At 45.8% G+C, this 24,393-nt stretch overlaps 1 pseudogene; it reads right to left on the bottom strand.

Moving 5' to 3' along the window:
- LOC124042219 overlaps positions 1–20,527 on the bottom strand; it is a 38,034-nt pseudogene extending 17,507 nt beyond the window's left edge.
- Positions 20,528–24,393: the final 3,866 nt, after the last annotated feature.

Genomic DNA, 24,393 nt, shown 5'->3' on the forward strand with positions numbered 1-24,393 from the left:
AGGGAGGAGACAGGGTTAGAGACAGGGTTAGATAGAGGAGGGAGGAGGGAGAGACAGGGGTTAGATAGAGGAGGAGGAGACAGGGTTAGATAGAGGAGGGAGGAGACAGGGTTAGGAGGGAGGGAGAGACAGGGTTAGAGGAGGGAGGAGGAGACAGGGTTAGATAGAGGAGGGAGGAGGGGTTAGGAGACAGGAGGAGGATGGAGACAGGGTTAGATAGAGGAGGAGGATGGAGACAGGGTTAGATAGAGGAGGGAGGAGACAGGGTTAGATGGAGAGGAGGAGGAGACAGGGTTAGATAGAGGAGGGAGGAGGGTTAGATAGAGGAGGGAGGAGACAGGGTTATAGAGGAGGGAGGAGACAGGGTTAGATAGAGGGGGAGGAGACAGGGTTAGATAGAGGAGGTTAGATAGGAGGGGTTAGGAGGAGGATGGAGACAGGGTTAGAGGAGGGAGGGTTAGTAGGAGGAGGAGGGTTAGATAGAGGAGGGAGGGTTATGGAGACAGGGGATTAGAAGGAGAGGAGGAGACAGGGTTAGATAGAGAGACAGGGTTACATAGAGGAGGGAGGAGACAGGGTTAGATAGACAGGGTTAGACAGGGTTAGATAGAGGAGGGAGGAGACAGGGTTAGATAGAGGAGGGAGGAGACAGGGTTAGATAGAGGAGGGAGGAGAGGGTTAGATAGGGTTAGATAGAGGAGGGAGGATGGAGACAGGGTTAGATAGAGGAGGGAGGATGGAGACAGGGTTAGATAGAGGAGGGAGGAGAGACAGGGTTAGATAGAGGAGGGAGGATGGAGACAGGGGTTAGAGGAGAGGAGAGGAGGGAGGATGGAGACAGGGTTAGATAGAGGAGGGAGGATGGAGACAGGGTTAGATAGAGGAGGGAGGATGGAGACAGGGTTAGATAGAGAGAGGAGACAGGGTTAGATAGATAGGAGGAGGGAGGAGACAGGGTTAGATAGAGGAGGAGGAGGAGACAGGGTTAGATAGAGGAGGGAGGAGACAGGGTTAGATAGAGGAGGGAGGAGACAGGGTTAGATAGAGGAGGGAGGAGACAGGGGGAGGATAGAGGAGGGAGGGAGGAGACAGGGTTAGATAGAGGAGATAGAGGAGGGAGGATGACAGGGTTAGATAGAGGAGGGAGGAGACAGGGTTAGATAGAGGAGGGAGGATGGACAGGGTTACAAAGAGGAGGGAGGGACAGGGTTACATAGAGGAGGGAGGAGACAGGGTTAGATAGATAGAGAGGGAGGAGACAGGGTTACATAGAGGAGGGAGGAGACAGGGTAGAGGAGGGAGGAGATAGGGTTACAAAGAGGAGGGACATGGTTAGATAGAGGAGGGAGGATGGAGACAGGGTTAGATAGAGGAGGGAGGAGACAGGGTTAGATAGGGAGGAGACAGGGTTACATAGAGGAGGGAGGAGACATGGTTAGATAGAGGAGGGAGGACAGGGTTACATAGAGGAGGAGGAGACAGGGGTTAGATAGGGTTAGATAGAGGAGGGAGGAGACAGGGTTATATAGAGGAGGGAGGATGAAGACAGTTAGATAGAGGAGGGAGGAGACAGGGTTAGATAGAGGAGGGATGGAGACAGAGTTAGATGGAGGAGATAGGAGGAGGAGACAGGGTTAGATAGAGGAGGGAGGAGACAGAGTTAGATAGAGACAGGGTTAGATAGAGGAGGGAGGATGGAGACAGGGTTACATAGAGGAGGGAGGAGACAGGGTTAGATAGAGGAGGGAGGATGGAGACAGGGTTAGATAGAGGAGGGAGGATGGAGACAGAGTTAGATGGAGGAAGGAGGATGGAGACAGGGTTAGATAGAGGAGGGAGGAGACAGGGTTAGATAGAGGAGGGAGGAGACAGGGTTAGATAGAGGAGGGAGGAGACAGGGTTAGATAGAGGAGGGAGGAGACAGGGTTAGATAGAGGAGGGAGGAGACAGGGTTAGATAGAGGAGGGAGGAGACAGGGTTAGATAGAGGAGGGAGGAGACAGGGTTAGATAGAGGAGGGAGGAGACAGGGTTAGATAGAGGAGGGAGGATGGAGACAGGTTATATAGAGGAGGGAGGATGGAGACAGGGATAGATAGAGGAGGGAGGATGGAGACAGTGATAGATAGAGGAGGGAGGATGGAGACAGGGTTAGATAGAGGAGGGAGGAGACAGGGTTAGAAAGAGGAGGGAGGGAGGAGACAGGGTTAGATAGAGGAGGGAGGATGGAGACAGGGTAAGATAGAGGAGGGAGGAGACAGGGTTAGAAAGAGGAGGGAGGAGACAGGGTTAGAAAGAGGAGGGAGGATGGAGACAGAGTTAGATAGAGGAGGGAGGATGGAGACAGAGTTAGATAGAGGAGGGAGGATGGAGACAGGGTTAGAAAGAGGAGGGAGGAGACAGGGTTAGATAGAGGAGGGAGGATGGAGACAGAGTTAGATAGAGGAGGGAGGAGACAGGGTTAGATAGAGGAGGGAGGAGACAGGGTTAGATAGAGGAGGGAGGAGACAGGGTTAGATAGAGGAGGGAGGATGGAGACAGGGTAAGATAGAGGAGGGAGGAGACAGGGTTAGATAGAGGAGGGAGGATGGAGACAGAGTTAGATAGAGGAGGGAGGATGGAGACAGAGTTAGATAGAGGAGGGAGGATGGAGACAGGGTAAGATAGAGGAGGGAGGATGGAGACATAGTTAGATAGAGGAGGGAGGATGGAGACAGGGTTAGATAGAGGAGGGAGGAGACAGGGTTAGAAAGAGGAGGGAGGGAGGAGACAGGGTTAGATAGAGGAGGGAGGATGGAGACAGGGTAAGATAGAGGAGGGAGGAGACAGGGTTAGAAAGAGGAGGGAGGAGACAGGGTTAGAAAGAGGAGGGAGGATGGAGACAGAGTTAGATAGAGGAGGGAGGATGGAGACAGAGTTAGATAGAGGAGGGAGGATGGAGACAGGGTTAGAAAGAGGAGGGAGGAGACAGGGTTAGAAAGAGGAGGGAGGGAGGAGACAGGGTTAGATAGAGGAGGGAGGATGGAGACAGGGTAAGATAGAGGAGGGAGGAGACAGGGTTAGAAAGAGGAGGGAGGAGACAGGGTTAGAAAGAGGAGGGAGGATGGAGACAGAGTTAGATAGAGGAGGGAGGATGGAGACAGAGTTAGATAGAGGAGGGAGGATGGAGACAGAGTTAGATAGAGGAGGGAGGATGGAGACAGGGTTAGAAAGAGGAGGGAGGAGACAGGGTTAGATAGAGGAGGGAGGATGGAGACAGAGTTAGATAGAGGAGGGAGGATGGAGACAGGTTATATAGAGGAGGGAGGATGGAGACAGGGATAGATAGAGGAGGGAGGATGGAGACAGGGTTAGATAGAGGAGGGAGGATAGAGACAGGGTTAGATAGAGGAGGGAGGATGGAAACAGGGTTAGATAGAGGAGGGAGGATGGAGACAGGTAGAAGGTTACTTGGCTCTTGTTTCAGTCAGTATCAGAGGTAGAAGGTTACTGGGCTCTTGTCTCAGTATCAGAGGTAGAAGGTTATTGGACTCTTGTCTCAGTCAGTATCAGAGGTAGAAGGTTACTGGACTCTTGTCTCAGTCAGTATCAGAGGTAGAAGGTTACTGGGCTCTTGTCTCAGTATCAGAGGTAGAAGGTTACTGGACTCTTGTCTCAGTCAGTATCAGAGGTAGAAGGTTATTGGACTCTTGTCTCAGTCAGTATCAGAGGTAGAAGGTTACTGGACTCTTGTCTCAGTCAGTATCAGAGGTAGAAGGTTACTGGGCTCTTGTCTCAGTATCAGAGGTAGAAGGTTACTGGACTCTTGTCTCAGTCAGTATCAGAGGTAGAAGGTTATTGGACTCTTGTCTCAGTATCAGAGGTAGAAGGTTACTGGGCTCTTGTCTCAGTATCAGAGGTAGAAGGTTATTGGACTCTTGTCTCAGTATCAGAGGTAGAAGGTTACTGGGCTCTTGTCTCAGTATCAGAGGTAGAAGGTTATTGGACTCTTGTCTCAGTATCAGAGGTAGAAGGTTACTGGGCTCTTGTCTCAGTATCAGAGGTAGAAGGTTACTGGGCTCTTGTCTCAGTATCAGAGGTAGAAGGTTACTGGACTCTTGTCTCAGTATCAGAGGTAGAAGGTTACTGGGCTCTTGTCTCAGTCAGTATCAGAGGTAGAAGGTTACTGGACTCTTGTCTCAGTATCAGAGGTAGAAGGTTATTGGACTCTTGTCTCAGTATCAGAGGTAGAAGGTTACTGGACTCTTGTCTCAGTCAGTATCAGAGGTAGAAGGTTACTGGACTCTTGTTTCAGTCAGTATCAGAGGTAGAAGGTTACTGGACTCTTGTCTCAGTCAGTATCAGAGGTAGAAGGTTACTGGACTCTTGTTTCAGTCAGTATCAGAGGTAGAAGGTTACTGGACTCTTGTCTCAGTCAGTATCAGAGGTAGAAGGTTACTGGACTCTTGTTTCAGTCAGTATTAGAGGTAGAAGGTTACTGGACTCTTGTCTCAGTCAGTATCAGAGGTAGAAGGTTACTGGACTCTTGTTTCAGTCAGTATCAGAGGTAGAAGGTTACTGGACTCTTGTTTCAGTCAGTATCAGAGGTAGAAGGTTACTGGACTCTTGTTTCAGTCAGTATCAGAGGTAGAAGGTTACTGGGCTCTTGTCTCAGTATCAGAGGTAGAAGGTTACTGGACTCTTGTCTCAGTCAGTATCAGAGGTAGAAGGTTACTGGACTCTTGTCTCAGTATCAGAGGTAGAAGGTTATTGGACTCTTGTCTCAGTCAGTATCAGAGGTAGAAGGTTACTGGACTCTTGTCTCAGTATCAGAGGTAGAAGGTTACTGGACTCTTGTCTCAGTCAGTATCAGAGGTAGAAGGTTACTGGACTCTTGTCTCAGTATCAGAGGTAGAAGGTTACTGGACTCTTGTCTCAGTATCAGAGGTAGAAGGTTATTGGACTCTTGTCTCAGTATCAGAGGTAGAAGGTTACTGGACTCTTGTCTCAGTATCAGAGGTAGAAGGTTACTGGGCTCTTGTCTCAGTCAGTATCAGAGGTAGAAGGTTACTGGACTCTTGTCTCAGTCAGTATCAGAGGTAGAAGGTTATTGGACTCTTGTCTCAGTCAGTATCAGAGGTAGAAGGTTACTGGACTCTTGTCTCAGTATCAGAGGTCGAAGGTTACTGGACTCTTGTCTCAGTATCAGAGGTAGAAGGTTACTGGGCTCTTGTCTCAGTATCAGAGGTAGAAGGTTACTGGGCTCTTGTCTCAGTCAGTATCAGAGGTAGAAGGTTACTGGACTCTTGTTTCAGTCAGTATCAGAGGTAGAAGGTTACTGGACTCTTGTTTCAGTCAGTATCAGAGGTAGAAGGTTACTGGACTCTTGTCTCAGTCAGTATCAGAGGTAGAAGGTTACTGGGCTCATGTCTCAGTATCCGAGGTAGAAGGTTACTGGACTCTTGTCTCAGTATCAGAGGTAGAAGGTTACTGGACTCTTGTCTCAGTATCAGAGGTAGAAGGTTACTGGACTCTTGTCTCAGTATCAGAGGTAGAAGGTTACTGGGCTCTTGTTTCAGTCAGTATCAGAGGTAGAAGGTTACTGGACTCTTGTTTCAGTCAGTATCAGAGGTAGAAGGTTATTGGACTCTTGTCTCAGTCAGTATCAGAGGTAGAAGGTTACTGGGCTCTTGTCTCAGTATCAGAGGTAGGAGGTTACTGGGCTCTTGTCTCAGTATCAGAGGTAGAAGGTTACTGGACTCTTGTCTCAGTCAGTATCAGAGGTAGAAGGTTACTGGGCTCTTGTCTCAGTATCCGAGGTAGAAGGTTATTGGACTCTTGTTTCAGTCAGTATCAGAGGTAGAAGGTTATTGGACTCTTGTCTCAGTCAGTATCCGAGGTAGAAGGTTATTGGACTCTTGTCTCAGTCAGTATCAGAGGTAGAAGGTTATTGGACTCTTGTCTCAGTCAGTATCAGAGGTAGAAGGTTACTGGGCTCTTGTCTCAGTATCAGAGGTAGAAGGTTACTGGGCTCTTGTCTCAGTATCAGAGGTAGAAGGTTACTGGACTCTTGTCTCAGTATCAGAGGTAGAAGGTTACTGGACTCTTGTCTCAGTCAGTATCAGAGGTAGAAGGTTACTGGGCTCTTGTCTCAGTATCCGAGGTAGAAGGTTACTGGACTCTTGTCTCAGTATCAGAGGTAGAAGGTTACTGGACTCTTGTCTCAGTATCAGAGGTAGAAGGTTACTGGACTCTTGTCTCAGTATCAGAGGTAGAAGGTTACTGGACTCTTGTCTCAGTATCAGACGTAGAAGGTTATTGGACTCTTGTTTCAGTCAGTATCAGAGGTAGAAGGTTACTGGGCTCTTGTTTCAGTCAGTATCAGAGGTAGAAGGTTATTGGACTCTTGTCTCAGTCAGTATCAGAGGTAGAAGGTTACTGGACTCTTGTCTCAGTATCAGAGGTAGAAGGTTACTGGACTCTTGTCTCAGTATCAGAGGTAGAAGGTTACTGGGCTCTTGTAATATTAAACATAGACTACTCACTCCTGGCAGTTGCTGTTGTAGCTGAAGGTACATCTGAGCAGACTGTCCAGAGTCATCAGGCTGATGTGATTGAACATGTCCTGGCGGCTCTCTCCCTCGGCCACCAGGCGGCGCCACTTAGACTGACGCCAACCAACAGGGGAGAGACCATAGAGTTAATTAGAGGAGTCATCTTTGTATCTGTCCTATTAAGGTGTCTGTGACAGCCTCAGTGACGCTGCCTGTTCTATATCCATTTTGAAGTAGTCCATTTTCTTATTTTTTAGTGTTTTTAAAAAGCCTAAAGCTAATATTGGTGATTTACAGCCACCTGCAGTGCTGGAGTCCTGAATCATATCTTGTGTCATTTATTTATTGTGGCCACTAGATGGCAGTGATATAGCTTAAAGCCATTTACAAACACTGCAACCAGGCGACAATGCTCTGATATTTGGCTGGTCACTTAGAACCCATAGGAATCCCCACCAAGTTGACTTCTTTAAAATGGTGGAATCACTCAATGGCAATGTACATGCTAAAGTGGGTTATGTCCATAACAAGTCCACCAACTAACTCTATGGGAGACATGTGTGTTGCCTACCTCACCACATCGCCACACTACCTCTTACATTCTTACACCAGGTGAGGCTGGTGGGAGGAGCTATAGGAGGACAGGCTCATTGTAATAGCTGGAATTGAACCAATATAGCTCCTCCCACCAGCCACCTCTGTCTGACACACTGTATCTGAAACCTAATCATCTGAAACCCAACCAAAACAAAAAAGCAAATGCATCAAACTAATTTGATGTAGTCACTGCGTGCTATGAATACGGGACCAAATACTTCAAATCAAATCAAATCAAATCAAATTTTATTTGTCACATACACATGGTTAGCAGATGTTAATGCGAGTGTAGCGAAATGCTTGTGCTTCTAGTTCCGACAATGCAGTGATAATGTCATGTTTTGTCATTTATTATCATGTCTTGTCCCTGTGCTTCCCATTCTATTAGTTTCCCTCTGCTGGTCTTATTAGGTTCTTTCCCTCTTTCTATCCCTCTCTCTCCCCTCCCTCTCTCACTCTCTCGCTCTCTCTTCTCTCTATCGTTCCGTTCCTGCTCCCAGCTGTTCCTATTCCCCTAATCATCATTTAGTCTTCCCACACCTGTTCCCGATCCTTTTCCCTGATTAGAGTCCCTATTTCTCTCCTTGTTTCCCGTACCTGCCCTGTCGGATCCTCATTTATAATTCACCGTGCTGTGTCTATGTTTTGCCCTGTCGTGTCGTGTTTCCCTCAGATGCTGCGTGGTGAGCAGGTGTCTGAGTCTGCTAGGTTCAAGTGCCTTCCCGAGGCAACCTGCAGTTCTCGATCAAGTCTCCAGTCTGTTCTCGTCTTTACGTGTAGTATTATGCTTTTTGTTTTGTAAAGTTTATTCTGGATTAAATACTCTGTTTTCGCCAAGTCGCTTTTGGGTCCTCATTCACCAGCATGACAGAAGGATCCGACCGAGGAATGGACCCAGCGACTACAGACGCTCGTAACACTGCCGTCGAGATCCAAGGAGCCATGCTCGGCAGACACGAGCAGGAATTGTCTGCTGCTCGCCATGCCGTGGAGAACCTGGCCGCTCAGGTTTCCGACCTCTCTGGACAGTTCCAGAGTCTTCGTCTCGTGCCACCTGTTACTTCCTGGCCTGCCGAGCCTCCAGAACCTAGGGTTAATAACCCACCTTGCTACTCCGGGCAGCCCACTGAATGCCGCTCCTTTCTCACCCAGTGTGAGATTGTGTTCTCTCTCCAACCCAACACATACTCTAGAGAGAGAGCTCGGGTTGCTTACGTCATTTCACTCCTTACTGGCCGGGCCCGAGAGTGGGGCACAGCTATCTGGGAGGCAAGGGCTGATTGTTCTAACAATTACCAGAACTTTAAAGAGGAGATGATTCGGGTTTTTGACCGTTCAGTTTTTGGTGGGGAGGCTTCTAGGTCCTGGCTTCCCTATGCCAAGGTGATCGATCCATAACGGATTACTCTATAGAGTTTCGTACTCTTGCTGCCTCTAGTGACTGGAACGAGCCGGCGCTGCTCGCTCGTTTTCTGGAGGGACTCCACACAGTGGTCAAAGATGAGATTCTCTCTCGGGAGGTTCCTTCCAGTGTGGACTCTTTGATTGCTCTCGCCATCCGCATAGAACGACGGGTAGATCTTCGTCACCAGGCTCGTGGAAGAGAGCTCGCATCAACGGTGTTTCCCTGCTCCGCATCGCAACCATCTCCCTCCTCTGGCTCTGAGACTGAGCCCATGCAGCTGGGAGGGATTCGCATCTCGACTAAGGAGAGGGAACGGAGGATCACCAACCGCCTGTGCCTCTATTGCGGATTTGATGGACATTTTGTTAATTCATGTCCAGTAAGAGGCCAGAGCCCATCAGTAAGCGGAGGGCTACTGGTGAGCGCTACTACTCAGGTCTCTTCATCTAGATCTTGTACTACTATGTCGGTCCATCTACGCTGGACCGGTTCGGGTGCTACATGCAGTGCCTTGATTGACTCTGGGGCTGAGGGTTGTTTCATGGACGAAGCATGGGTTCGAAACATAACATTCCTTTCAGACAGTTAGACAAGCCTACGCCCATGTTTGCCTTAGATGGTAGTCATCTTCCCAGTATCAAATTTGAGACACTACCTTTAACTCTCACAGTATCTGGTAACCACAGTGAGACTATTTCTTTTTTGATTTTTCGTTCACCTTTCACACCTGTTGTTTTGGGTCATCCCTGGCTAGTATGTCATAATCCTTCTATTAATTGGTCTTGTAATTCTATCCTATCCTGGAACGTATCTTGTCATGTGAAGTGCTTAATGTCTGCCATCCCTCCCATTTCTTCTGTCCCCACTTCTCAGGAGGAACCTGGCGATTTGACAGGAGTGCCGGAGGAATATCATGATCTGCGCACGGTCTTCAGTCGGTCCCGAGCCAACTCCCTTCCTCCTCACCGGTCGTATGATTGTAGTATTGATCTCCTTCCGGGGACCACTCCTCCTCGGGGTAGACTATACTCTCTGTCGGCTCCCGAACGTAAGGCTCTCGAGGATTATTTATCTGTGTCTCTTGACGCCGGTACCATAGTGCCTTCTTCCTCTCCGGCCGGGCGGGGTTCTTTTTGTTAAGAAGAAGGACGGTACTCTGCGCCCCTGCGTGGATTATCGAGGGCTGAATGACATAACGGTTAAGAATCGTTATCCGCTTCCCCTTATGTCATCAGCCTTCGAGATTCTGCAGGGAGCCAGGTGCTTTACTAAGTTGGACCTTCGTAACGCTTACCATCTCGTGCGCATCAGAGAGGGGGACGAGTGGAAAACGGCGTTTAACACTCCGTTAGGGCATTTTGAGTACCGGGTTCTGCCGTTTGGTCTCGCCAATGCGCCAGCTGTTTTTCAGGCATTAGTTAATGATGTTCTGAGAGACATGCTGAACATCTTTGTTTTTGTCTATCTTGACGATATCCTGATTTTTTCACCGTCACTCGAGATTCATGTTCAGCACGTTCGACGTGTTCTACAGCGCCTTTTAGAGAATTGTCTCTACGTAAAGGCTGAGAAGTGTTCTTTTCATGTCTCCTCCGTTACTTTTCTCGGTTCCGTTATTTCCGCTGAAGGCATTCAGATGGATTCCGCTAAGGTCCAAGCTGTCAGTGATTGGCCCGTTCCAAGGTCACGTGTCGAGTTGCAGCGCTTTTTAGGTTTCGCTAATTTCTATCGGCGTTTCATTCGTAATTTCGGTCAAGTTGCTGCCCCTCTCACAGCTCTTACTTCTGTCAAGACGTGTTTTAAGTGGTCCGGTTCCGCCCAGGAGCTTTTGATCTTCTAAAAGAACGTTTTACGTCCGCTCCTATCCTCGTTACTCCTGACGTCACTAGACAATTCATTGTCGAGGTTGACGCTTCAGAGGTAGGCGTGGGAGCCATTCTATCCCAGCGCTTCCAGTCTGACGATAAGGTTCATCCTTGCGCTTATTTTTCTCATCGCCTGTCGCCATCTGAGCGCAACTATGATGTGGGTAACCGTGAACTGCTCGCCATCCGCTTAGCCCTAGGCGAATGGCGACAGTGGTTGGAGGGCGACCGTTCCTTTTGTCGTTTGGACAGACCATAAGAACCTTGAGTACATCCGTTCTGCCAAACGACTTAATGCCCGTCAAGCTCGTTGGGCGTTGTTTTTCGCTCGTTTCGAGTTTGTGATTTCTTACCGTCCGGGTAGCAAGAACACCAAGCCTGATGCCTTATCCCGTCTGTTTAGTTCTTCTGTGGCTTCTACTGATCCCGAGGGGATTCTTCCTTATGGGCGTGTTGTCGGGTTGACAGTCTGGGGAATTGAAAGACAGGTTAAGCAAGCACTCACGCACACTGCGTCGCCGCGCTTGTCCTAGTAACCTCCTTTTCGTTCCTGTTTCCACTCGTCTGGCTGTTCTTCAGTGGGCTCACTCTGCCAAGTTAGCTGGTCATCCCGGTGTTCGAGGCACTCTTGCGTCTATTCGCCAGCGATTTTGGTGGCCGACTCAGGAGCGTGACACGCGCCGTTTCGTGGCTGCTTGTTCGGACTGCGCGCAGACTAAGTCGGGTAACTCTCCTCCTGCCGGTCGTCTCAGACCGCTCCCCATTCCTTCTCGACCATGGTCTCACATCGCCCTAGACTTCATTACCGGTCTGCCTTTGTCTGCGGGGAAGACTGTGATTCTTACGGTTGTCGATAGGTTCTCTAAGGCGGCACATTTCATTCCCCTCGCTAAACTTCCTTCCGCTAAGGAGACGGCACAAATCATTATCGAGAATGTGTTCAGAATTCATGGCCTCCCATTAGACGCCGTTTCAGACAGAGGCCCGCAATTCACGTCACAATTTTGGAGGGAGTTCTGTCGTTTGATTGGTGCGTCCGTCAGTCTCTCTTCCGGGTTTTATCCCCAGTCTAACGGTCAAGCAGAGAGGGCCAATCAGACGATTGGTCGCATATTACGCAGCCTTTCTTTCAGAAACCCTGCGTCTTGGGCAGAACAGCTCCCTTGGGCAGAATACGCTCACAACTCGCTTCCTTCGTCTGCTACCGGGTTATCTCCGTTTCAGAGTAGTCTGGGTTACCAGCCTCCTCTATTCTCTTCCCAGCTTGCCGAGTCCAGCGTTCCCTCCGCTCAAGCGTTTGTCCAACGTTGTGAGCGCACCTGGAGGAGGGTGAGGTCTGCACTTTGCCGCTACAGGGCACAGACTGTGAGAGCCGCCAATAAACGCAGGATTAAGAGTCCTAGGTATTGTTGCGGCCAGAGAGTGTGGCTTTCCACTCGCAACCTTCCTCTTACGACAGCTTCTCGTAAGTTGACTCCGCGGTTCATTGGTCCGTTCCGTGTCTCCCAGGTCGTCAATCCTGTCGCTGTGCGACTGCTTCTTCCGCGACATCTTCGTCGCGTCCATCCTGTCTTCCATGTCTCCTGTGTTAAGCCCTTTCTTCGCACCCCCGTTCGTCTTCCCTCCCCCTCCCGTCCTTGTCGAGAGCGCACCTATTTACAAGGTACATAAGATCATGGACATGCGTTCTCGGGGACGGGGTCACCAATACTTAGTGGATTGGGAGGGTTACGGTCCTGAGGAGAGGAGTTGGGTTCCGTCTCGGGACGTGCTGGACCGTTCACTCATTGATGATTTCCTCCGTTGCCGCCAGGATTCCTCCTCGAGTGCGCCAGGAGGCGCTCGGTGAGTGGGGGGTACTGTCATGTTTTGTCATTTATTATCATGTCTTGTCCCTGTGCTTCCCATTCTATTAGTTTCCCTCTGCTGGTCTTATTAGGTTCTTTCCCTCTTTCTATCCCTCTCTCTCCCCCTCCCTCTCTCACTCTCTCGCTCTCTCTTCTCTCTATCGTTCCGTTCCTGCTCCCAGCTGTTCCTATTCCCCTAATCATCATTTAGTCTTCCCACACCTGTTCCCGATCCTTTTCCCTGATTAGAGTCCCTATTTCTCTCCTTGTTTCCCGTACCTGCCCTGTCGGATCCTCATTTATAATTCACCGTGCTGTGTCTATGTTTTGCCCTGTCGTGTCGTGTTTCCCTCAGATGCTGCGTGGTGAGCAGGTGTCTGAGTCTGCTAGGTTCAAGTGCCTTCCCGAGGCAACCTGCAGTTCTCGATCAAGTCTCCAGTCTGTTCTCGTCTTTACGTGTAGTATTATGCTTTTTGTTTTGTAAAGTTTATTCTGGATTAAATACTCTGTTTTCGCCAAGTCGCTTTTGGGTCCTCATTCACCAGCATGACAGATAACCAACAAGTAATCTAACTAACAATTCCAAAACTACTGTCTTATACACAGTGTAAGGGGATAAGGAACATGTACATAAGGATATATGAATGAGTGATGGTACAGAGCAGCATACAGTAGATGGTATCGAGTACAGTATATACATATGAGATGAGTGTGTATATACATATCTGGTACCATGTTGTTTTTATAGTTGACACAATACTCTGCTGTATATTAACACCCAGCATGCTGCCAGAGAAGGTGTGATCTGAAGGATACCACAAACAGACAACTTAAGTAGTACTTGAAACTTTTTACTAGTTCGCTCCCCTGAAATGGGAGGTCTATGTACAAAAACTGCTGTAATTTCTAAACGCTTCAGCCCATATGGATCCAAAGTTTTCAAGTATAGAGCTAAAATAAGTTTAAAAAATACTTCACTGTCCCAATAATTACTGAGGGCAGTTTAAAAACAGAGAAGCTGATGCAAAAAAATTAACTTGTAAACTGTACTACTATTTTCTCTAACATATTGAATGGGTCAAATGAGTTGATTTCTTGATTGTGAGCCCACATAATGGCTGCTGTTGCTGCATAGACTCACATGCATGATGTCGGAGGAGTGGTTGAAGACCCTCACATAGTTCTTGAGGATGTCGAAGTGGAATGCAGGAGTGAGGAGACGTCTACGACGAGACCAGTCCTCTCCGTTACTCAGGAGGAGACTCTGTCCTGCATGACAATATTACTGTAACTGAGACCAGTCCTCTCCGTTACTCAGGAGGAGACTCTGTCCTGCATGACAATATTACTGTAACTGTGACCAGTCCTCTCCGTTACTCAGGAGGAGACTCTGTCCTGCATGACAATATTACTGTAACTGTGACCAGGGTAGAGGATCTGAGAGTACTGTATATAGTATAGGAAATAGTACTGTACCTTTGACTAGAATAGAGGATCCTAAAGTACTGTATATAGTATAGGAAATATTACTGTACCTTTGACTAGAATAGAGGATCCTAAAGTACTGTATATAGTATAGGAAATATTACTGTACCTTTGACTAGAATAGAGGATCCTAAAGTACTGTATATAGTATAGGAAATATTACTGTACCTTTGACTAGAATAGAGGATCCTAAAGTACTGTATATAGTATAGGAAATATTACTGTAACTGTCACTAGGACAGAGGATCCTAAAGTACTGTATATAGTATAGGAAATATTACTGTAACTGTCACTAGCACAGAGGATCCTAAAGTACTGTATATAGTATAGAAAATATTACTGTGACTGTCACTAGGACAGAGGATCTGAGAGTACTGTATATAGTATAGGAAATATTACTGTACCTTTGACTAGAATAGAGGATCCTAAAGTACTGTATATAGAATAGGAAATATTACTGTAACTTTGACTAGAATAGAGGATCCTAAAGTACTGTATATAGTATAGGAAATATTACTGTAACTGTCACTAGGACAGAGGATCCTAAAGTACTGTATATAGTATAGGAAATATTACTGTAACTTTGACTAGGACAGAGGTTCCTAAAGTACTGTATATAGTATAGGAAATATTACTGTGACTGTCACTCGGTCACTGTATATAGTATAGTAAATATTACTGTGACTGTGAGAGAGGATTTGATTTGAGAGTGTATTGTATGGATAAAGTAAATGAAAGGTGTTCATGTTTTGTACTTACCCAGCCATGGTCTCAGGAACCCATAGAAAAGCTCATCTTTGACTGTGATGGAAGCTGTAAGGATGGAAAAATGGTGAAGGCGATTCAGAAAAATAGTCACTGTAGGTCTACTTGCTAAGGAGAAAAGCAGACAGCATGGCACCAGGAAGTAGGGGTGTAGAGGGTACGGCAGCACCACCTGGTGGTGAGATGGTAAAACCACGCGAGGGAGTTATTTTTCCACAAGCCTTTTTCTCATGACAAATTAACTCAACTGTAAACACACTGGCTAGCTAGCACACTAGAGCCAGTAGCACAATGGACAACCAAATCACATGTTTAGACCTATCTTCTCTGTCTAAACCGACAAACATTTAAGCCTAATTGAGATGCGAGGTAGCCTATCTAATTTGCAAAATGAAGACCTACAAGAGTCAATATATAACCAATTCTAAATGACACGGTAGCCATTAGGGGGGTTATAACCTATTCTAAATGACACAGTAGCCATCAGGGGGTTATAACCTATTCTAAATGACACATTGGCCATTAGGGTGGTTATAACCTATTCTAGATGACACAGTAGCCATTAGGGTGGTTATAACCTATTATAAAAAAACACAGTAGCCATTAGGGTGGTTATAACCTATTCTAAATGACAAACTAGCAGTTAGGGGGGGTTATAACCTATTCTAAATGACACACTAGCAGTTTGTAAAAAAGCCTAAACTAGACGAGAAGCATCTTTTATTCCGAAACGTTAGCTCGTGATTGGAACACATATTTCAGGAGTGTGTATGGGAGCTTGGGTGAGCAGGACAGGAGTGTGTATGGGAGCGATCAGCACCCCCCTATTCAAAACATCTTGCTGCAGCTACGACAGACAGCCTATTAGTCTATGGGCCAGTGGGAAAATGTATCCACTTTAGGGTGACAAAGCTTTGATGCTATTCAATTGTTCTCCACAAGCCCCTGATCAAATGAATATATAACCTCTCCAAAATAAAATGATGTTTTCACACATTTACATATCTTGTTGAATACGAGTCCAAAATGTTTGAAGGCTGATTAAAGAACGTTGAAGAGAAGTTGGAATGTTCACTTGCTCGTTGAAAATGACTGGATCAAACAGCAATGGATGCATCCTATTGGATGGATGTCATGTTAACAACCACGGGATTGGTCCATTTTTGGGGGGCTGTTGTATCTAATGATTTACCTCGACTGATTCACCATTGAAACCAGAGTGTTTCAAATAGCAGAACAACATATTTGTTTTTAGGGAAGTTGGTCACAGAAATAAAGATATCTATATCTGGTACCATGTTGTTTTTATAGTTGACACAATACTCTGCTGTATATTAACACCCAGCATGCTGACAGGGAAGGTGTGATCTGAAGGATACCACAAACAGACAACTTAAGTAGTACTTGAAAGTATTTTTATTTTTCACTTCAGTACTTCACACCCTTGTCACGTGGTAACAGAGCACATCCCTATACTGCCCATTCTGTCTCCTTGCACCACAACATGAATACGTGTATAACATATGAACCCCCCTCAGGGTGGCCCCACAGACATGTCATTACCAATCCCAATTGTTTCATACCTTAAATAGTGTTGTATCATCAAGTTTATAATATATCACATTGAGTTAGTATAAGAAGATTGTTCCCTGACAACACAAAACTAGATTTCATTCCCTCAGTCTATGACCCCTAACTAACTAACTAAAGGGGTCATAACATATAATGTAGCGATAGCCACATTTAGCTACCTCTGATAAGTGTTATTGAACCTTACTGAAAATTGTAGTTAGACTTTGCTAGCCCAAAGTAGACAAATGTGTGAAATGGTAAATGAAGTGGTATTCTGTATACAGGGCACACTGTTCATTAGGGCACACTGTTCATTAGGGCACACTGTTCATTAGGGGCACACTGTTCATTAGGGCACACTGTTCATTAGGGCACACTGTTCATTAGGGCACACTGTTCATTAGGGCACACTGTTCATTAGGGCACACTGTTCATTAGGGCACACAAGTAAAAAACGTTTTGAAACATTTAGCAATGGGAAATTAAAATGAGCACTTCTTATTGGACAATTCCAGTTAGTCCCTCCCGGGTTACAGTTGGTTTTCTTCAGTTTGGTGCCCTAATGAACAGGAGCCAGGAGTGAGATGTATGTACCTGGTGCCAGCAGCAGAGGCTTGATGTAGTCAGGGTGGAAGAGTCGTACCAGGGAGTAGAAGGGGCCCAGAAACCAGGAGCAGGAGTGGCTGTAGGTTCTTACCAACTGATCCACCGCCTGCAGGCCCTCCTCCGTGCTCCGCATCTACACACACACACACACACACACACACACACACACACACACACACACACACACACACACACACACACACACACACACACACACACACACACGTAGGTAGAAACACACACACACGTAGGTAGAAACACACACACACACACCACACACACACACACGTAGGTAGAAACACACACACACACACACACACGTAGGTAGAAACACGCGCACACGCAGACACACATTTCGTTTATAATATATTAATAAAGATAAACAAGTATATTTCATTAGGGAAACAAAGAAAGGCCTCCAGTGTTGGCAACATTAGGGAGGCTGGGGGAGGTTCCTCCAGCATTGGGACATCATTAGGGAGGCTGGGTGGGAGGTTCCTCCAGCATTGGGACATCATTAGGGAGGCTGGGGGGGGAGGTTCCTCCAGCATTGGGACATCATTAGGGAGGCTGGGGGGGAGGTTCCTCCAGCATTGGGACATCATTAGTGAGGCTGGGGGGGAGGTTCCTCCAGCATTGGGACATGTGAAGGTAATGTTTCATGGTGTACTATTGCTGAAACTAAACTTCCATGTGCAATATCCAGTCACGGGTGTCACAAAAACCCACTGCTGAAACAACTGCAGGACTGATACAAAGCTACTCCTTTCTATCCGCAGGCTGGGGGATAGTGGTGTGGAACGAGTGGCCAACAAACACTTTACAAGGGGATGTTTTGTACTGTAAAGGACAGGACGACTGGAGCTGTAAAAACAGACTCGTTTTCAGTGTTGACGACTGGAGCTGTAAAAACAGACTCGTTTTCAGTGTTGACGACTGGAGCTGTAAAAGACAGACTTTAGTTTTCAGTGTTGACAACTGGAGCTGTAAAAGACAGACTTTAGTTTTCAGTGTTGACAACTAGAGTTGTAAAAGACAGACTTTAGTTTTCAGTGTTGACAACTAGAGTTGTAAAAGACAGACTTTAGTTTTCAGTGTTGACAACTGGAGCTGTAAAAGACAGACTTTAGTTTTCAGTGTTGACAACTAGAGTTGTAAAAGACAGACTTTAGTTTTCAGTGTTGACAACTGGAGCTGTAAAAGACAGACTTTAGTTTTCAGTGTTGACAACTGGACTTGTAAAAACAGACTCATTTTCAGTGTTGACAACTAGAGTTGTAAAAGACTGACTTTAGTTTTCAGTGTTGACTACTGGACTTGTAAAAGACTGATTTTAGTTTTCAGTGTTGACAACTGGACTTGTAAAAACAGACTCATTTTCAGTGTTGACAACTAGAGTTGTAAAAGACAGACTTTAGTTTTCAGTGTTGACAACTAGAGTTGTAAAAGACAGACTTTAGTTTTCAGTGTTGACGACTGGAGCTGTAAAAACAGACTCGTTTTCAGTGTTGACGACTGGAGCTGTAAAAACAGACTCGTTTTCAGTGTTGACGACTGGAGCTGTAAAAACAGACTCGTTTTCAGTGTTGACGACTGGAGCTGTAAAAGACAGACTTTAGTTTTCAGTGTTGACGACTGGAGCTGTAATAACAGACTCGTTTTCAGTGTTGACGACTGGAGCTGTAAAAACAGACTCGTTTTCAGTGTTGACGACTGGAGCTGTAAAAGACAGACTCGTTTTCAGTGTTGACGACTGGAGCTGTAAAAGACAGACTTTGGTTTTCAGTGTTGACAACTAAAGTTGTAAAAGACAGACTTTAGTTTTCAGTGTTGACAACTGGACTTGTAAAAACAGACTCATTTTCAGTGTTGACAACTAGAGTTGTAAAAGACTGACTTTAGTTTTCAGTGTTGACAACTGGACTTGTAAAAACAGACTCATTTTCAGTGTTGACAACTAGAGTTGTAAAAGACTGACTTTAGTTTTCAGTGTTGACAACTGGACTTGTAAAATACTGACTTTAGTAGTTTTCAGTGTTTGTGGTGCAACACTTACAGTAGCTTACCCTTCTGAACAACAGGAAGAACCTTTTCCTGTAAACAAAGCACTGTTGCCTAACAGTCAGCCTCACTAGCCTAATACAAAATGGTGGTCACTGAGACTGAAAACATCCACTGAATTCACAACAAGAACATTTCCTTTCCTTGGAGCAACATACATTTAAATTAATATTGGATCAGCTTTATTAATCAAAGTCTATTTTGTTTCATCTCAACATGCAGGTTGTAGTGTAAGGGTTAATGTCCTATCAATTCCATCCATTAATTCAGCCTGTACACACACACACACACACACACACACACACACACACACACACACACACACACACACACACACACACACACACACACACACACACACACACACACACACACACACACACACACACACACACACACACACACACACACACACACACAGACACAGACACAGACACACAGACACACACCACACCACACACACACAGACAGTCTGTTTTCTCACCTCTCCCAGGTGTCCCATCAGCCAGTTTTGTGTGGGGGGTTTACTGAAGCACCGGAGACGTCTGGTGAACTGAGAATGGCTCCACAGCAGACAGACGACACGGAGGGACAGGAGGAGGAGGACAACCAGAGCAGAGAGCTGGAGGAGAACAAATAGGGAGCAGAGAGGAGACAGGAGACGACCCAGACCCAGGAGTCCATCTAGCAGACGATCCAGCACGGCATCAATAACAGCCATCCTGCATAGAAACAATACCATCAACCTTAAATCAAATAAAGCTATTCTATTCTACTCTATTCTATTCTACTGTTTTCTATTCTACTCTACTGTTTTCTATTCTACTCTACTGTTTTCTATTCTACACTACTGTTTTCTATTCTACTCTACTGTTTTCTATTCTACTCTACTGTTTTCTATTCTACACTACTGTTTTCTATTCTACTCTACTGTTTTCTATTCTACTCTACTGTTTTCTATTCTACTCTACTGTTTTCTATTCTACTCTACTGTTTTCTATTCTATACTACTGTTTTCTACTCTACTGTTTTCTATTCTACTCTACTATTTTCTATTCTACTCTACTCTACTGTTTTCTACTCTACTCTATTCTACTGTTTTCTATTCTACTCTACTGTTTTCTATTCTACTCTACTGTTTTCTATTCTACTCTACTGTTTTCTATTCTACTCTACTCTACTGTTTTCTACTCTACTGTTTTATTCTCTACTCTATTCTACTGTTTTCTATTCTACTCTACTCTACTGTTTTCTACTCTACTGTTTTATTCTCTACTCTATTCTACTGTTTTATTCTCTACTCTATTCTACTGTTTTCTACTCTATTCTGCTGTTTTCTATTCTACTCTACTCTAGTCTAATCCATCCTGTATGATAGAGAGTAGAGACACAACAAGGGTTGAGAACACATAGAAAAACATCCCGCTTGGTCAACAGGAACAGCAGCTCTTCAACACAATGCATCTCAACTGATGTAATACTGTGCTCATAGACTGTGAAGTAGGCCTACACAGTGCAAAGAGAATCCAATTCTCGGTGAATAACAATATATCCTGAACCAACTCAGTACTCTCGGTATGATGGCTTTTCTCGCTTCAACACATAAAGACAGACACCTACAGTAGTTCAAATTATAACTGGTCGTCTGCTCACACAGATACTTGCCTTTCTTAGAAGATCTGACTGGCTTGCTTTAGTTCCTCTCGTGCATTGAGCCAGTCTCACCCTTTCAACATCTCTTTATCTTAATCTCTTCCACCACACACTGGCTCAACACACAACAGGAACCTACAACAGGAACCTAAAACATGCTCTAACCCTATGGGCCCTGGTCAAAAGTAGTGCACTAGAAAGGGAATAGGGTGTCATTTGTCACGCTGGGTTGTCACGCCTAGTTGGCTTGAGAGGTTTCTTACCACGGTTGGCTCGGAAGGCGCCCATCCCATGTCAGTCCTCAGGATCGTCGCTAAGCCTCCACCGGTGTTGTGCCGAAAGTCTCCCCCACCCCCCCACCCCCACCACCAGAATTCCCCCTTCACATGGACGGGCACACACTCAATTCTTCATTGTTGCAACTTTCTTGCTAGTTGAGATTTCTGCTCTTCACTCCTTTGTCAGTTCCCATTTCACTGATCTCAGTAGCAGAAAGCAGGTTTTATTTCTGCTCTTCACTCCTTTGTCAGTTCCCATTTCACTGATCTCAGTAGCAGAAAGCAGGTTTTATTTCTGCTCTTCACTCCTTTGTCAGTTCCCATTTCACTGATCTCAGTAGCAGAAAGCAGGTTTTATTTCTGCTCTTCACTCCTTTGTCAGTTCCCATTTCACTGATCTCAGTAGCAGAAAGCAGGTTTTTATTTCTGCTCTTCACTCCTTTGTCAGTTCCCATTTCACTGATCTCAGTAGCAGAAAGCAGGTTTTATTTGTGTTCTTCATGTCTGCAGTTTTGGGTTTGGCCATTTTGTTTTAAGTTTATTAGTCTATAAATCTCTTTGCCAAAATTCGCAATCTCGCCCATGTCTAATTTGACTAGTAGTTCTGAAATGTTTATTGCTTTCCTACATTTGACTCCCTCTGTTTAATATAACATGTACTTTGATGACTTTCGGTTGCCTATCCTGATGAATTTTGTTCTATAGAAAGCATTTGACTGTGTGCCACAGAAAGTATGACTCTGGTGACACAATTAAGTTAATTATTGGGGCTTTGATAAGGCCATCTATATTCTTTGTAGCTGTTTACATACCACCACAGTCAGAGGCACTAAGGCAGCATTGAATGAGCTGTATTCCGCCATAAGCAAACAAGAAAACACTCACCCAGAGGAGGCACTTCTAGTAGCCGGAGACTTTAATGCAGGGAAACTTAAATTAGTTTTACCAAATTTCTATCAGCATGTTAAATGTGCAACCAGAGGAAAAGAACTCTGGACCACCTATACTCCACACAGAGATGCACACAAAGCTCTCCCTCGCCCTCCATTTGGCAAATCTGACCATAATTCCTGATTCCTGCTTACAAGTAAACATTAATCCAGGAAGCACCAGTGACTAGATCAATAAAAAAGTGGTCAGAGGAAGCAGATGCTAAGCTACAGGACTGTTCTGCAGGCAGACTGGAATATGTTCTGGGATTCCTCCGATGGCATTGAGGAGTACACCACATCAGTCATTGGCTTCATCAATAAGTGCATCGATGACGTCCTCCCCACAGTGACCTACATACCCCAACCAGAAGCCATGGATTACAGGCAGCATAGGCACTGAGCTAAAGGCTAGAGCTTCCGCTTTCAAAGAGCGGGACTTTAACCTGGAAGCTTCTAAGAAATCCCGCTATGCCCTCCGACGAACCATCAAACAGGCAAAGCGCCAATACAGGAATAAGATCGAGTCATACTATACCAGCTCTGAAGCTCATCGGATGTGGCAGGAGTTGCAAACCATTACAGACTACAAAGGGAAGTACAGCCGAGAGCTGCCCAGTGACACGAGCCTACCGGGTGAGCTAAACTACTTCTATGCTCGCTTCGAGACAAATAACACTGAAACATGCATGAGAGCACTAGCTGTACCGGAAGACTGTGATCACGCTCTCCGCAGCCAATGTGAGTAAGACCTTTAGACAGGTCAACATTCACAAGGCCGCAGGGCCAGACGGATTACCAGGATGTGTACTGTGAGCATGCGCTGACCAACTGGCAAGTGTCTTCACTGACATTTTCAACCTCTCCCTGTCCGAGTCTGTAATACCAACATCTTTCAAGCAGACCACCATAGTCCCTGTGCCCAAGAACACTAAGGTAACCTGCCTAAATGACTACCGACCCGTAGCACTCATGTCTGTAGCCATGAAGTTCTTTGAAAGGCTGGTAATGGCTCACATCAACACCATTATCCCAGAAACCCTAGATCCACTCCAATTTGCATACCGCCCCAACAGATCCACAGAGGATGCAGTCTCTATTGCACTCCACACTGCCCTTTTCCACCTGGATAAAAGGAACACCTATGTGAGAATGCTATTCATTGATTACAGCTCAGTGTTCAACACGATAGTGCCCTCAAAGCTCATCACTAAGCTAAGGACCCTGGGACTAAACACATCCCTCTGCAACTGGATCCAGGACATCCTGACGGGCTGCCCCCAGGTAGAAAAGGTAAGTAACAACACATTCGCCACGCTGATCCTCAACACAGGGGCCTCTCAAGTGTGCATGCTCAGCCCCCTCCTTTACTCCCTGTTCACTCCAACACCATAATTAAAATTGCAGATGACACAACAGTGGTAGGCCTGATCACCAACAACGACGAAACAACCTATAGGGAGGAGGTCCGAGACCTGGCCGTGTGGTGCCAGGACAACAACCTCTCCCTCAACGTGATCAAGACAAAGGAGATGATTGTGGACTACAGGAAAAGGGGGGCCAAACAGGTCACCATTCACATCGATGGGGCTATAGTGGAGCAGGTTGAGAGCTGTTCCTTGGTGTTCCTTGGTGTCCACATCACCAACAAATGATCATGGTCCAAACACACCAAGACAGCCGTGAAAAGGGCACAACAAAGCCTATTCCCCACCAGGAGACTGAAAAGATTTGTCCTGGGTCCTCAGATCCTCAAGAAGTTTGACAGCTGCACCATTGAGAGCATCCTGACTAGTATGGCAACTGCTCAGCCTCCAACCGCAAGGCACTACAGAGGGTAGTCAAAGACTCCAGACACCCCAGTCATAGATCTTCTCTCATCTACCGCATGGCAGGTGGTACTGGAGTGCCAACTCTAGGTCCAAAAGGCTTCTTCACAGCTTCTACCCCCAAGCCATCAGACTCCTGAACAGCTAATCAAATGGCTACACAGACTATTTGCATTGCCTCCACCCCCCTTTTTTCGCTGCTATTACTCTCTGTTATTATCTATGCTTAGTTACTTTAATAACTCTACCTACATGTACATATTGTAACGGCGTTCTTCGTTTGTAGAATGAGAGTCGGACCGAAATGCAGCGTAGTGGTTACTCATGACTTTAATAGAAAAAGTGACACATGAAATAACGATACAAAAATACAAACAACAAACGGAACGTGAAACCTAATTACAGCCTATCTGGTGAAACTACACAGAGACAAGAACAATCACCCACGAAATACAAAGCGAAACCAGGCTACCTAAATACGGTTCCCAATCAGAGACAACGAGAATCACCTGACTCTGATTGAGAACCGCCTCAGGCAGCCAAGCTCATACAACACCCCTACTCAGCCACAATCCCAATAATACAAAAACCCCAATATGAAATACAACAACATAAACCCATGTCACACCCTGGCCTGACCAAATAATTAAAGAAAACACAAAATACTAAGACCAAGGCGTGACACATATTACCTCAACTAACCGGTGTCCCCGCACATTGGCCAGGTCGCAGTTGCAAATGAGAACTTGTTCTCAACTAGCCTACCTGGTTAAATAAAGGTGAAATAAAATCAATGTAAAAAAATAAACATTGACTCTGTACCGGTACCCCCTGTATAAAGCCTCGCTACAGTTATTTTACTAGTGATCTTTAATTATTTGTTACTTTTATTTTTCATATTTTAATTAACACTTCTTTTTCTTAACTGCATTGTCTTAAGGATCCGCCCCTTTTTTTACATTTTCGCCTA

Source organism: Oncorhynchus gorbuscha, linkage group LG08, assembly GCF_021184085.1.
Source record: "Oncorhynchus gorbuscha isolate QuinsamMale2020 ecotype Even-year linkage group LG08, OgorEven_v1.0, whole genome shotgun sequence".
NCBI classification, from domain to species: Eukaryota; Metazoa; Chordata; class Actinopteri; order Salmoniformes; family Salmonidae; genus Oncorhynchus; species Oncorhynchus gorbuscha.